This window comes from Crocuta crocuta, unplaced genomic scaffold (genome assembly GCF_008692635.1).
Source record: "Crocuta crocuta isolate KB4526 unplaced genomic scaffold, BGI_CrCroc_1.0 scaffold260, whole genome shotgun sequence".
Classification (NCBI taxonomy): domain Eukaryota; kingdom Metazoa; phylum Chordata; class Mammalia; order Carnivora; family Hyaenidae; genus Crocuta; species Crocuta crocuta.
The window spans coordinates 4539623-4554832 of NW_027527525.1; the positions used below are offsets into that span (position 1 = coordinate 4539623).

Here is a 15210-nt window from a genome sequence, read left to right on the forward strand (position 1 = left end):
CCAGCCTGAGGAATCTCTTCCGTCAATGGTGTTGGGAAAACTGGACAGCTGCATGCAAAAGAATGAAGCTGGACCATTAGCTTACACCATACACAAAAATAAATTCAAAGTTGATTAAAGACTGCTAGACCCAAAACCATAAAACATAGGCAGTAAAGCTTTTGACATCAGTCTTAGCAGTATTTTTTCAGACCAGTTTCTACAGGCAAGGGCAGCAAAAGCTAAAATAAACAACCGGGATTACATCAAACTAAAAGCTTCTGCCCAACAAAGGAAAACATCAACAAAATGAAAAGGTAGCCTAATGAATGGGAGAAGTTATTTATAAATCATACATCCAATAAAGGGCTAATATCCAAAATATATAAAGAACTTATACAACTTTGTATTTTTTTTTAAAAAACCTGATTAAAAAATGGGCAGAGGACTTGACAGAAATTTTTCCGAAAAAGACAACAGGTCCATGAAGAAATGCCCAGCACCACTAATCAACAGGGAAAGGCAAATCAAAACCACAATGAGATATTAATGCACACCTATCAGATTAGCTCTTATCAAAAGGACAAAAAATAACAAGGGTTGGTGAGGATGTGGAGGAAAAGGAGCCCTAGCACACTGTTGGTGGGAATGTAAATTGGTGTAGCCACAATGAAAAACAATATGGAGGTTCCTCAAAGAATTAAAAATGGAACTACCTTGCAGTCCAGCAATTCCACTTTGGGGTATTTATCTGAAGAAAATAACAACACTAATTCAAAGAGATATATACATCCCAATGTTCATTGCAGCATTATTGACAACAGCCCAGATATGGAATATTACTCAGCCACAAAAAGAAGGAAATCTTGGAGTCCCTGGGTGGCTCCAGTCGGTTGAGTGTCTGATCTCAGGCCATGATCTCATGGTTTGTGGGTTCAAGCCCCACATAGGACTCTGTGCTGACAGCTCAGAGCCTGGAGCCTGCTTCAGATTCTGTGTCTCCCCTTTTCTCTGCGCCTCCCCTGCTCATGCTTTGTCTCTCTCTGTCTCTCAAAAATAAACATTTAAAAATTTAAAAAAAAAGAAGGAAATCTTGCCATTTGTGGCAACATGAATGGAGTTAGAGGGTATTATAATTACCTATTTATAAGTTAGAGAAAGACATGCCATATGATTTCACTTATATGTGAAATCTAAAAGTAAATGAACAAATAAGACAAGAAACAGACTCATAGGTACAGGTAACTGTTGGTTACCAGAAGGAGGAAATTGGGGGGGAGGAGGGGCAGGCAAAATAGATGAAGGAGATTAAGAGGTACAAACTTCCAGTCAGAAAATAAGTAAATCAGCAGGTTGTAATGTACAGCATATGGAATATTGTCAACAATATCTTAATAACTTTGTGTCATGACAGATGGTAACTAGATTTATGGAGTGGATCATTTTGTTATTTATAAAAATATTGAATCACTATGATGTACGCCTGAAACTCATCAGCTATTGTATGTCAATTATGCTTCAATAGAAAAAAGTTAATCTAATTATAATCACATTAAAACTTCTTAACTTTCTATTCTTATAGCCCACAACCATTGTTAGAAACATGTAAAATAAAAGAGAGAGAGAGAGAGAGAAATGAGCTATTCTTAAAGTCTTCTAAAATGTCCAGATTTCTTCATGTGCATATTACTGGGAACTCCTCATGGGTATGACAAGTAATGCTAAACATAAATCCCCATATTCTTTAATTATGAAAATTAAATTATAACATAGCACATGTAGTCAATATTTTTAAATGATATAAACTTTAAGTCTGCTGATAATTTGATCTCTTGCAATTAATGGGAAAATATTTTAAGAAAGCAAGAGTTCAGAAATAAAACATTTATTTTGACACAAACTCAGATCTGTTCCCTATTTTAAAATACAAATGTGAAAAATCCCACAGCAGCAGGCCCCCTTCCCCCACCAGTCAGTGAAGCCGAAGACAGGTAATCTGGCTCAGAGGGACAACGTGGGCTCTCTCTGGACCACACTCTTCACTCCTTCCTACCATCTCTGTCATGGAGACACTCAGTTGTGAAAACTATCCCACTGGCACTGTATTTATTTTGGCGTGGAGAAATATTTCTGTATTATTATATGTTGAAAGTTGAAAAGAAAAGAAAAACACTGAAAGACACAGCTGCCCATCTTCTCTTGCATTTTACACTTTAGAAATATGAAGACATTTGCAATTGCCTAAATATGCCAAATACAACAACCCCTCTCTTGAATGCTTTTCCCTACTTATCTACATTGAAAACTTCTCACTGTGAATGGAGTACTAAAGAATTCAGAGGCAAGGGTGGAGAAGTGGGAAGGGGTAAGAAAAATGTGGGACCATTTGTCTCTATGTTAGGGAGTTCCTAGGATTTTCCTCTGCAAATGTTGGACAGCAACTGAGAATTACAAGTCTGTTTTAGAGAGAGGCAGACTCATCCTCTGCCATAGAGCCTGCGAAAGGTTGATATTCTATATTTATCTATAATATTGAAAATGACACATTTCTGCCATCTGAAGTCAGTCTTTGTCTAGAACATTTCTGGTGTGGAAATGAACATTCCACACAATTAAAATGCTGAGCCATTGTAATAGTTAAAGTGCCCACTAGGGGCTGATCTCACACAACATTTCTATACCTAAAACTTGCAAATTCTTAACGTCCTCATTTTTATTGTCTTTTATCCAAACCAATCTCTCAGGCCTTAAAGTCCTTTAAGTTCTTTACTTATTGGAGCTTTGTTTCCCATATCTAATAGCACCAAATACTGTCAGTTCTTCCTTGGAAATTGATGCAGTGAGGACTGCAGGGTAGTGGTCCAACTGAGGTTTGCACAATCTCAAGGGCACCCCTGAGCCTAAAGTTTTCTGCTTCTTGGTAGACCAAGTAAACAAATTCATCAGTTACAAAGCATGGTTTATCTTTAATTGAAAGTATTTTCATGGTATCCGTGATGAGTAAAATTGCATTTTGAGTGAATGGGATTTGTGAATTCTACCATTGGTATTCAATTATTTATTTATTTAATACTTTATAATATTTAATAAATAAATTTATAATAACTTAATAAATAAATGGAGATGGGGTAGGGGCAGGGAGAGAGAATCCCAAGCACACTCCAAGCTGTCAGCGCAGAGCCCAACACAGGCACGAACTTACAAACTTTGAGATCATGACCTGAGCTGAAATCAAAAGTCTGGGGCTTAACTGACTGAGCCACCCAGGTGCCCCTCAATTGTATTTTTTTTTAATGTTTTTTTAATTTATTTTTGAGAGAGAGATAGAGACAGCATGAGCAGGGGACGGTCAGAGAGAGGGAGACACAGAATCTGGAACAGGCTTCAGGCTTGAACCCACAAACCGTGAGATCATGACCTGAGCCGAAGCTGGATGCTTAACCGACTAAGCCACCCAGGCGCCCCTCAGTTGTACTTTTTAACAAAGGTGGCACTAGCTGGAAAAATAAAGAGGTCAAAAGGATGAGGTTATGAAAGCCTATGCAAGTGAGAAGCCATCTGGAGAGCTCTTCTCATTTTTTGTCTCCTTTACTTCATCAAATAAGCTCATTTACATATGTGGGTAAGATAAGGAATAAAAGTAAGATAAGATAAAGCACACTGAGAACGGACTAAGAGTTTGTAATGCCAGATTCTTTTTTGTAATGGAGGGAAGGGAGGAGTCTTAGAAACATGAGAATGACCTGAGAAGTGTTTAAAGTTACCAATGTCCAGGCCTCACACCCGGTCAATTATGTCAGAATTCCTCAGTTGGAGCCCAAGTGATTCAATGCACAGCAAAGGTTGGTAACCACTTATCAGGCCTGTTTGGGTCTCAGGCAATCAATAAGCAATATGTTGAATTTGTAAAATGAGGAGATTGAACAAAGATGATGTCCTACACGCATTCTAATTCTACAGTAATTCCATGACCAACCCCAGGCTTTTTTGTAAAGAAATACACAAGCATCTATTCCACCTTCATATAGACTAAGGACATAATTTCTCTACCCCTTGATAATGCTGGGAGAGCCCTGAGAGACATAAAGAATTGTACACTCTTGGACCAATAGAAATTATCTGAGCTTATGTTAAACCTGGGTCCATCTCAGATCATTTTAGCTTATTTGGGTGTGTTGTCACAGTGGCTTAGAACTTGGCTGAAATGAAGCATTTTTTTGTTTTCTTTTCCATTATGTCATCCAAATTTTACACCTTTAGCAACACGTAATCTCTTGACTGTCTAACAAAAAATAAGAGTTTGTGTACTAGTGTAAACTGTGATCAGGTATTGAATTCACTTATCGTGGGACTGCTTCATGACCCCTATTAATGAGATTTGAGTGAGAGATAAGATACCTTCTTGGCTACAACTACAACTGATCCCAGAGCAATGTAAATCATCTATTTCTTGGCCCAGGTCTTTGTAAACATTTGTTCTCTTGCTTTATAGACATGTGGAATTCCCTTTTCTTTTAGAATTTGTGAAGATATAGTTAAATGTGGTTAGTGACATGTCTTCTTAGACTTGGTATAGCCTTAATGCATAGTGATTTTCTTTTTCTTTGTTTTTTTTTAATGTTTTATTTTTTTTTAAGAGAGAGGGAGACAGCATGAGTAGGGGAGGGTCAGAGAGAGAGGGAGACACAGAATCCAAAGACAGGCTCCAGGCTCTGAGCTAGCTGTCAGCACAGAGCCCGACATGGGACTCAAACCCACGAACCATGAGATCATGATCTGAGCCAAAGCCAAACGCTCAACTGACTGAGCCACACAGGCGCCCCACTTTTTTTTCTTTTAAATAGGAAGCCAATTGAACCATGTACCCGGTAAAAGGTAGGCCTGAGAAAGCAAACGTCAGGGGAAAAAAAAAAAACCAATTAAAAAGCCAACATCATCCATTTGCCTTTGAGAAGATAAGGATTATTACAAAGAAAGGCAAAGGCAAAGTCAAGGTTCACCACTGGAAATAAAAAATAAGATTTTTGAGTGAGCAAGAAAGTAGTTTTGAAAGGTAGGCTTGGCTGAGAAAGGTTTTCTCTATTACTTTAGTTCCCACTGGCGTATCTTAAGGAGAAACAGAAGGGGAAAATGAAATCTTCAAGGTAGAGTATTTGCTGAATAGTCATCCCCCAGGGAGATGACTGGCTTTAAACAGGAAGAGGCTGATGTAAGAGCATCTTAAATTAGTAGATTTAAGGCCCCACTCCCCACCCCTAACACTACCCAGTAGGCTGAGGGTGTGAAGATAAAGTCCACCTTCAAAAATAAAACAGGTACATTTTCTTTGTCCATATAATCACGTATGAACTATTTCACCTCCCAGACAACTGCCAGATTTAATCTGAGCCATTTTATTTTCTGCACACGGAGGATAAGGAGCAAGACTGAGCTGGAGGGAGTGTCCATCACTATCCACCTTCCAACATAGTATCAATCCCCACATATTAGGATCCTGGGTAGCAAACAACAGCAGGGCGTGTCAAGACGGGAAGTATGGCAGGTTCCATGGGCCACTGAGAAAGTGGAATAACTAAAGCCCAAACTGTGACTTACCCAGGGCCTGTATGGAACTATGAGAGTCCTCTGAGGGATTAAGTTCCTGTGGCAGACCGGTTGTGTAGACAGACAACACTGACCGAGGCCAGAAGAGTATCGGGGGCAAGATGGCTTCATGGATTTGATCCATGAAATTAGCACGAAAGATTGCAATTAATTCCCAAGCGTGAAAGAAACAAAGAGCAGGTAACAACTGGGACTAGAGAAAATTCCAGAGGAAAATCGCTCTGTAAATCAGGAAGGAAGATGGGAAGATTCTCCACCTGGGTCTCACCACCCTCCTGATTCTTGCAGCCCAACAACAGAAATAGAGTTAGCAATTGATTTTGTCTCACTGCCAAATATTGATTTCCAATCCTGGAGAAATATTAATTTAACAAAAGGATACATTCTTTCAAGAAAAATCTGCTAAGTGCTTTCTCTGTGCGAGGAACTATGATAAGTATTTGGGGATAGAGATGAATAAAGCATGATCCTTTCCCTTAAGTGATTTACAGTTTTGTAGGCTTGAGAATCCAGGTTCTTCCTTTGAGAGAACCATAAAATACAATGATGAGTATAAGATGATGAAGGGTCTAGTGGAAGGAAGTGGCTTTTCTGATTAAGGATTCTGGAGGCAATCACAGAAGAGGTAGTATTTTTGCCTGAATAGATCCTAAGGGATTGAAGGGGAAAGTGTTTGGGTTGGCTAGAAATGGTGTGGAAGATGCCATGGAGGCCAGAATATGCTAAAATGAAAAGGATTGAGGGACGCCCTTGCTAGACCCTGGTGTCAGTGATTTAATGAAAGCCCCAGTTGAGAGAAGAGCCATCTTTCTTTAGCTCTTCAATGTCTTATGCTATATTAATATATCACAATCATAATATTGATCCTTGTATTTAAAATACTAATAAATAAAAAAATAAACACAAAAACCCAATAAATGAATAAGTAAAATACTAAAAAACAAATGGACCTAGTTTATAATCTGTCCTATTTTTACAGAGGATCCCCCTCCAAGAATTTCTAACACTCAGTCCAGGAAAGACATGTTTAAAGAGATTGAGATCACTTGTAGTTTCCTGCCAAGTATACAACCACTGGTTCTAGAAAAATAAGAAGCTGGTTGTTCATTTTGTGAGTAAAACACAAAGGCTTATCACATATTGCATTAAGCGGAAGACAAATGGTACAAGCTGGCACTGCGTATTTCTGATATGAGAAACTAGACACACCTGCAAATAACAAATAATGACATGATATCGTGCAAGAATATCCAGGAGAACATACCAGAGTTGCTTAGTCACCTCATTTCATCCTGTGGGTATTAACCTACTCACTGAGACACTTGACAATTCTCGAGACCAGAAGTTCTCAACTGGGGGCGATTTTGCCTCAGCGGAACATCTGGCAATTTCTGGACACACTTTTGGTTGTCACAACTGGAGAGGATGCTACTGGCATCTGGTGGGTAGAGGCCAGGAATGCTGCACTAAAATCCATAGGACAGTCCCTCCCCCATACACACACAGAAAGAATTATCTGGCCCAGAATGTCAATAATGTCAGCGTTGAGAACTGTCCCCTAGATTATAAACCACTTGGAACAAAAACGAGTACTCTAGGGGTCCCTGGGGGGCTCAGTCAGTTGAGTGTCAAACTTTGGCTCAGGTCATGATCTCACAGTTGGTGAGTTCAAGCCCCATGTCGCGCTCTGTGCTGGCAGCTCTGATCCTGGAGCCTGCTTCAGATTCTGTGTCTCCCCCTCCCCTCTCTTAGCTCCTCCACTCCTCTCTCTCTCACTCTCTCTCTTTCAAAAATAAGAATATAATAAAATTAAATTAAAAAAACAAGTACTCTAAAAGCATCCGAATTTCACGTTTCCAGTGTAATTATTGTACAGGAATCCACGTCCACCCTAAGGAGACAGTTGTCAGGTAGAGAGTATTCAAATTCTCACTTGACTATTTATTGAGTGATATCTGGTTGTTTAACTACTTTGTGCCTTAGTTTCCCCATCTGTAAAATGGGGAAAGTCAGAGTACTCTCTCATAAAGTTGATGTGATGCTTAAGTACACAAACTAAAGTGCTTAGGATAGGGTTTGGTCCACAGTCCTAAAAAAACTGTAAACTTTTGTATTATGATTATTAACTATTACTTGGCACAAAAGGAAATGTAAAGATTTGCATTGAGACTGATTTCCAAGAGTTCAGTCCTTTGAATAATAATTTTATTATTTCCAAGTATCACCTAAACTGCCACTTTCTCAAGATTTTTTTCTAAACTGTCACACTTCACACCACTCACAGGTGTGATGTCTTCATTGTATTGTCGTAACACACACACAAAAACAACGCAGTGCTATCGAAGCAATAAGATCATCCATATAGATCATCTTGTGTGCTCCACGGGGAGACACTCCATGCTTAGAGAGCCAACCCTTGTCTAGTAGACTTTTATCATTCATTTGGCTGCTGAATGTCTAAACATCTTACGGACCTTACTAGGAGGCAGAGCCCACCTCCCATCAGAGAAGCTATAAATGCCAACTTTTCTCCTTCTCAGCTGCCTTTGCAGCTAAGGTGTGAGCATGCGCCTTCAGCTTCAGCACTCAGACTTGCTCCTGTATGGGTCTGAATCAGCAGCTGGTGACCACGGACTCAGTCTCAACACCACGAGCTCTCGTGGCTCCAGGTACATCTGGCCCTCAGAGGCTAAGGTGGCAGAAATGTTCTCACTAGTTCAAATGACGCAGTGGCAAGTGAATGCCCAGAATTGCAGACTCAAATGCTAGCGGAACTTCCAGAGGAATGTGGAAGGGAAACATGAATCCACTCAGGGGGTAGCGAGGACCCTGCCGGCTTGAACATCCACACTTCACCGAGGGCACCTGCTGCTCAGATCCATGTGGGGACACACGCCCTGAGCTACCCGGTCTGATTTTTCAAGAGAAACAGGAATTCAGAGTTTTGTGTGAATCTGATGGGCAACCCATTCAAGTTACACAATAACCCATGGTGTGGGCGATACTGATGGCCGCATGCCTGTGAGTCAGCTTCATTTGTCCGGCCACCATATGCAAACTCCAGAGTATTCCTAAGTGCTCTCCCCTCTTACTGGCTCCTCAGTGGAAGGCTCAACTGAGAGAGAAGTTAAAGCAGTCTGTCTCTACCCCTGCAAAATTAGTAATAATATTATTACCTATAAACATTATTAAGTAGCAGTAACAATAATTAGTAACCAATATTAGTGAGACTTCGGAACTCCAAGCTGGGGCTGGGGCTGGAGCTGAGGCTGAGGCTGAGGCTGGGGCTGCCCAAGGTCACGGGGCTGCAATGAGCACCATGCATGCTGTCCACTCCTAGCAGGCTGCAGCACCACAGGCCAGCACGACATCACCTCCTCCAAGACTCTGCTGGTGTTTCTCAACCTCATCTTCTGGGGGGCAGCTGGCATTTTGTGCTACGTGGGAGCCTATGTCTTTATCACTTCTGACGGCTGTGAACTTTCTCGTCCTCACTTAGCAATCATGGTTGTAAGAGCTCTGCTTTTCATTATTGGGCTAATTGGCTCTCGTGCCACAATCCGAGAAAGAAAGCTTCGCGGACTCGTCATGCTTGTCATCAACCTACTCTTGGTTTTGTCACAGAAGTTCTTGTAGTGGTTTGGGGATAGTTTGCAGAACAAAGGTGGAAAATAAGGTTGACCACAGCATTCAAAAAGCATATAAGACCTACCCGCAGTGATGCTAGCCGGGCTACTGATTACATACAGAGATAGCTGCACTGTTGTGAAATTCACAACTATTCAGACTGGAAAAATCCAGACAGGTTCAAGGAAACCAAAAATCAGAGTGTCCCTCCTAGCTGTGCAGAGAGACCACCAGCAGCTGTAACAGTCCTGCCCACCACTCCGACCTCTACGCAGAGAGATGTGAGGCTCTAGTTGTGAAGGAGCTACGAGAAATCACGATGCATGTCATCTGGGTAGTGCAGGCATTTGCAGCTAGTCAGCTGCTGGGCATGCTGTGTGCATGCATCAGGCTGTGCAGAAAGAGGAGAGATCCTGCTTCTGAGCTCCCACCATGGGCGAAACCTCTGCATAGTGCAAAATGCAAGCCTGAGCTTTTAAGTCTTGTTCTGATTTGGAAGGTGAATTGAGCAGGTCCACTGCTGTTGGCCTCCTGAGTTCATTTAGTTAAAGCGCGCACACATAGGTGTTGGACAGAACAGCATGGATCTGCATGTGCCCACCTACCCATCCTCCCACCACCTATGACTTTCTGTCCCCATATTCTAGCTGACTCTCCATGTCCCTAAGCTTTTAAGTATGGCGGTATATGTTCCAATTTCAGAACCATTTTCAAGTTGCACAGGGTGGGAGAATCGAAGGAGGGCCCGGGCTTGCTTCTGTTACCACCATGCTACTAGAGTATCACTGGGCCCTTTCAGTCTTTATGATGGAGAACTCTTGGCTGAAGACTTTTGTGGGGAGAGGGCCCGAGCTGCGGTTAAAGTTAACACCAGATGGTGCCCCTTGTCAGTGTCATTTAAAAATATATATATACTGTAGTCCAATAAGATAACAACTGTACAAAATGGCTAAAATAGATCTTAGAATCATACAGTGTGTATTTTGGTTCATCTTCAAAATCAGACTAATCTTTGAAACTAGAGGTTTTTAATCAAAGCTGGCTTTATAGGAGTAAAATGTATGCACTATTGTTTTAAGATAATTAGTGTGTGTTTTTGTAGCCCATTCATAGTAAGTCTAAACTCATTTGGATTAACGTATCCATGTAGACTAGCAAAATAGTATGTAGATGTTAACTCAGTTGTAAATAGAAAACTCTAATTCAGGGCACCTGGGTGGTTCAGTCAGTTGAACATTCAACTTTTGATTTCAGATCATGTCACGATCCTAGGGTTGTGGGATCGAGCCCCATATCTGTCTCTGTGCTGAGTGTGGAGCCTGCTTAAGATTCTCTTTCTCTTTCCTTCTGCCCCTCTCTCCTACTCGTGCTCTCTCTCTCTCAAATAAAAAAAAAAGATTAAAACCAAAAAAAAAAATCTAATTCAATACACTCGGTATTGCCCCTCAGAAAAAAAAAAAAAAGAATAAGTGTTTAGATGCACACAGTCCTCACAGCAAGACAGCCTCCACGTAGCACTTTCCACATTGTGTAAAATGATGATGCTTACGTGTCCCTTCAACATTTATGCAATGACACCAGTAACGTCTTTATCACTTCTATCTTTAGCATTTGCACAATGCTCAGCACATAGTAGGGAGAGAAGTGGGTTTCCTTTAGTTCGGCAGACATTTATAAAACATCTAGTGTCATCAAGTTGAATGAGACGTAGTGAATACTAAAAACGTGAGTCAACTCCATACTGTGTGCTTTAACAAAACTTTCCATAAGAGTTCTCCAGAAACTAAAACAAAACTTTTAGTGGGAGTTCTCCAGAAAATTGGAACCAATAGAAAATATACATATCACGGACCAATACATACAAACACACTACTATATTATGTTAATTGGTTCACACAGTTATGGAGGCCAACATGCCCCACAATTTGCCCTCTCAAGCCGGAGACTCAGGAAGCCAGTGGTGTAACTCAGGCCAATTCCACAGGCCTGAGAATGGAGAGCACCACTGTGCAAGGGCAGGAGAAGATGGACATCCCAGCTCAAGAAGAAAGAGCAGAAATTGGCCCTTCCTTTCCCTTTTCTATCTGGCAGGGGGAAGGGGCACTCAACGGATGGGATGATGCGTACTCACCTCGATGAGGGCAGATCTTTACTCAAGTCTACTGAGTCAAATGCTAATTTTCCTGAAACACCCTTCCAGACACACCTAGAAATAATGTTTTGCTAGCCATCTGGGCTTCCCTTAGCCCAGTCAAGCTGACACATAAAATTAACCAGCATACTTTCCAACCCAAGGTACACTGACTTCTGGCCTTCCTCTCCGTTCCAGTCCTCTCTGGACTCGCAGACACCTAGATTGTCTTCAGGTACCACAGTATAATCTTACCTTGGGCGGTTGCTGTAGACAAAATTCTACCACCTTAAAAAAAAATCTGCAGTGTATACAATATCTATAATTAGCCACCTGGGGTTTCAATATTGTTGACCTTGAGTGATGTCCGCATGCCTATACAATGCAGTTGACCTTTCTACAAGGTTTTTGGGTGTCTTTTCAGCCAAATAAAAATGTTCCTTCTAATAGTCTTTATTGTAGTAATTTGTTTTAAACATTTGCCTCAGTAGGGCTCCCTCCAACCACCAGAATTTCCCTGATGACACTGAATCAGCAGCAAATGAATATTATTATATAGAAAAGAATTAGAAAAAACCTGCTATGGGATTTTTATATTTGCTAGCAGGGGGAAAAAAGTGTCTTTTTCAATTCTTACCACTGTTCATTTTATGCATCTACTTAGCATATAATTATTTTGTCTGTCTATTCATTTTCTCAGCTAGCTATTAAACATCTCTGGGTGATTAGCATCTGGCTAGATATCTTCACTCACTAATAATTTAAAAGGTTTCATGTTTTCTAGCCACTTACCATGCACCCCAGAAATGAAATACAAAATTTCAACTTGCTCTTCTCAGGGGGCTGAAAAATGTGAGTGGAATGAAAAGGGGAAATTTTAAAAACTATATTGTGGAAAACAAAATACACCTCTGTACCTAATTACTAGTTAAATTCCTCATAACTCTTGATTCCGTTGTTACTTTGAGAATTCTATTTCTATAAGTAGTCTTGACTCTCACGAAAGGTTAGGAAGTCTTAGTTATCCATTAAAAAGTGATGTGTAACCTTTATCACTTCACCCCTTGGCAATTATGTTTTCTATGGCATATTGGTCAGCAGGTGATTTATTAGCTTCCTGTTCTATTAATTATTTATCTGCTATTGCTATGCATAACTCATATCACAATTTTCTACAGCCTTTATTTAAAGATAGTTCAGGAATATTCGAGTGATCTGAAATGTAGGCGGAAAACAATTTTTTATTGTGCTGCAGTAGGCTACCTCTGCCATGTGTACATCATCAGATAAAGCTTATAAAGCCCCTGAGGGGAGCCCACACATGTTGTGGTCCTTGAGAGAACAAACAGCCTCAGAACAAATAACTTTCTTTTTTTTTAATTTTTTATAGTTTTTATTTTTATTTTTGAGACAGAGAGAGACAGAGCATGAGCGAGCGAGGGAGGGGCAGAGAGAGAGGGAGACACAGAATCTGAAACAGGCTCCAGGCTCTGAGTTGTCAGCACAGAGCCGACACAGGGCTCAAACCCATGAATCACGAGATCATGACCTGAGCTGAAGTCGGACACTTAACCGACTGAGCCANGCCCTTATAAATCAAAATTTGATTTCTAACATGGAACAGACTTTAAGATGACACGAAAGTAAATAGGAGTCTGAAAACATGGATCCTGCATCTTCCTACTGACACTGTTTTACCCAGAATCATGAAACGAAAAGTCAGAAATAAAAACACTTCCTTTCGCATGTTAACGCAAGCAATGCTAACAAACTAGCAAATCTTTGGGACAACAATAAAAGTGTTTTAATGTTTTAGGGGTTTTTTTTGTTTTTTTTTTTCTAGGAGAGAGAGAGAGACTGCGTGAGCAGGGGAGGGGCAGAGAGAGAGGGAGTCACAGACTCTGAAACAGGCTCCAGGCTCTGAGCTGTCAGCACAGAGCCCGATGCAGGGCTCAAACTCATGAACCACGAGATCATCACCTAAGCGAAAGTCGGACGCTTAACCGACTAAGCCACCCAGGCGCCCCAAAAGTGTTTTATTGATGCTAATACATTTCAGTAAGAAAGGACTAAATAAATTATCCTACCTGAAATCTTAGAATCAAAGCAGTCTTAACATAGAAGGGACCGGGGAGCACCTGGGTGGCTGTTGGGTAAGTGTCCAACTTCGGCTCAGGTCATGATCTCGTGGTTCATGAGTTTGAGCCCTGCATCGGGCTCTGTGCTGACAGCTCAGAGCCTGGAGCCTGCTTTGGATTCTGTGTCTCCTCCTCTCTCTGCTTCTCCCCCAATCCCCTTTCTCTGTCTCTGTCTCTCAAAAATAAACATTAAAAAAAAATTTTTTTTAAGATAGAAGGGACCTTACGAGGTACTGGTGTAACCCCCTCGCTTTACAGTTATAAAAATGGAAGTCCTTAAAGACAAAAGGATTTGCTCATGGCCTTCAGCTTATTACAGAGAAGCAACATGGTGCAGAATGCCTTGAGGGTGAGGTGGCCGAGGAGACCTGTATGCCTTTCTATGACCTTGTGAGCAACTACTTGCTCTACCCGAATCCAATTAGGCCAACTCTTACCGTAATCAAATCCCGTTACACAAATTAAAATAAATTTACTAATCTTTAAAAATTCAATTAATCAGATAATTATTTATTATTAATTAGCAATTAAAAAATAAAACTATCTGAGGAAAGATAGGTATATTCTTGAAAACAAGTAAGGTTGATTTGTACAATTAAAATATATTTTAGACACTTTGTTTGCTTTGGATTTCTCTCAGGTGCATTTAGCATCATTAACTACTTTCCCTCTTGAAATACTCTTGTCTTTTGAGGCATCACACTCTTCCAGCTTTGCTCCGCTCTTAGTCTCTGCTCCTTCTGTTTCTGTTCCTCTGATGAACCTTCTGACTTCTTTGATGGCCTCATTCTTCTCACCACCCTCCAAATATCCTTCCTAAGTCCTGACCTCAGCCTTCTTTTCTCTTTCTGCTTCCTTTGCTCACACACGTCTCAAGATACTACCATCCCTCTGTGTGGATGGATCAAACAGCTCCATCCCTGAATTCTCAGCCAAATCCAGTGGCTCTTCCTCCTCCTGCCCTCTAAGCTCTTCTGTCTGCAGGCATCTGGTACCTGGGTGCCCACATTTCCTCCTAGAGCAGCTCCATCCCACACAGTTCCATCGTTGAAGACGGCAGCACTGAATGCCAGCCACTCACACTTGAAACCTTGGGTTTTCTTCCATAGCTTCCCCTTTGCAGGGAACTCAAGGGCAGGCATCCCCATCTAGATGAACTTTCCAAGCTCCTCAGCTTGCCCTTGCCCCTCAACACAGTCTACACTGGCCGCCTCCTGCTCATGCCTTAATGGCATTCACCGCTCCCAATGCTATTCCCTTCACGCCCTTCCTCTAAAGGCCCTTCCAGCTCTTGCCACTCCACATTCCCAGAGTGAGGCCCATGCCCCCATGAAGCCTTCCTCATTCCTCTGGGCTGCCATTTCTTCTTTCCCAGCTCCTGTAACTTACTAATTACAGAATAACCTATAATAGTCTGTATTGGTCTATAATAGTCTATAATATACTCTGTAGTAGTCATTCTGTATGCCAATTACATCCTGATTTCCTACTCTTTTTATTTCTTATTCCCTACTAAAAGTAAATGGTAAGTTCTTGGAGGGCAAGCACCCTGTTTTCTACCTTCCTTTCTTCTGCCCCCACGGAGCTTAGCACAGCGTTATAATGCTCCCAATGTAGCGAATGATATATGTGTTAATGAATGAATGCAGAGTTCTGAAATTCTGCAGCACTAAAGCAAAGCTCACAGGACAAAATCCACAGGATGGAGCCATCAGGAAGGGGATGTTGCAT

At 41.1% G+C, this 15210-nt stretch overlaps 1 protein-coding gene and 1 pseudogene across 1 annotated transcript in view; one reads left to right on the forward strand and one right to left on the reverse strand.

Annotated features, from left to right (window-relative positions):
• FAM91A1 (family with sequence similarity 91 member A1) overlaps positions 1 to 15210 on the reverse strand; it is an 83587-nt gene that overhangs the window by 44894 nt on the left and 23483 nt on the right. The gene's annotated exons all lie outside the window — the stretch shown is intronic.
• LOC144232089 (tetraspanin-3 pseudogene) lies at positions 8186 to 11349 on the forward strand (annotated as a pseudogene).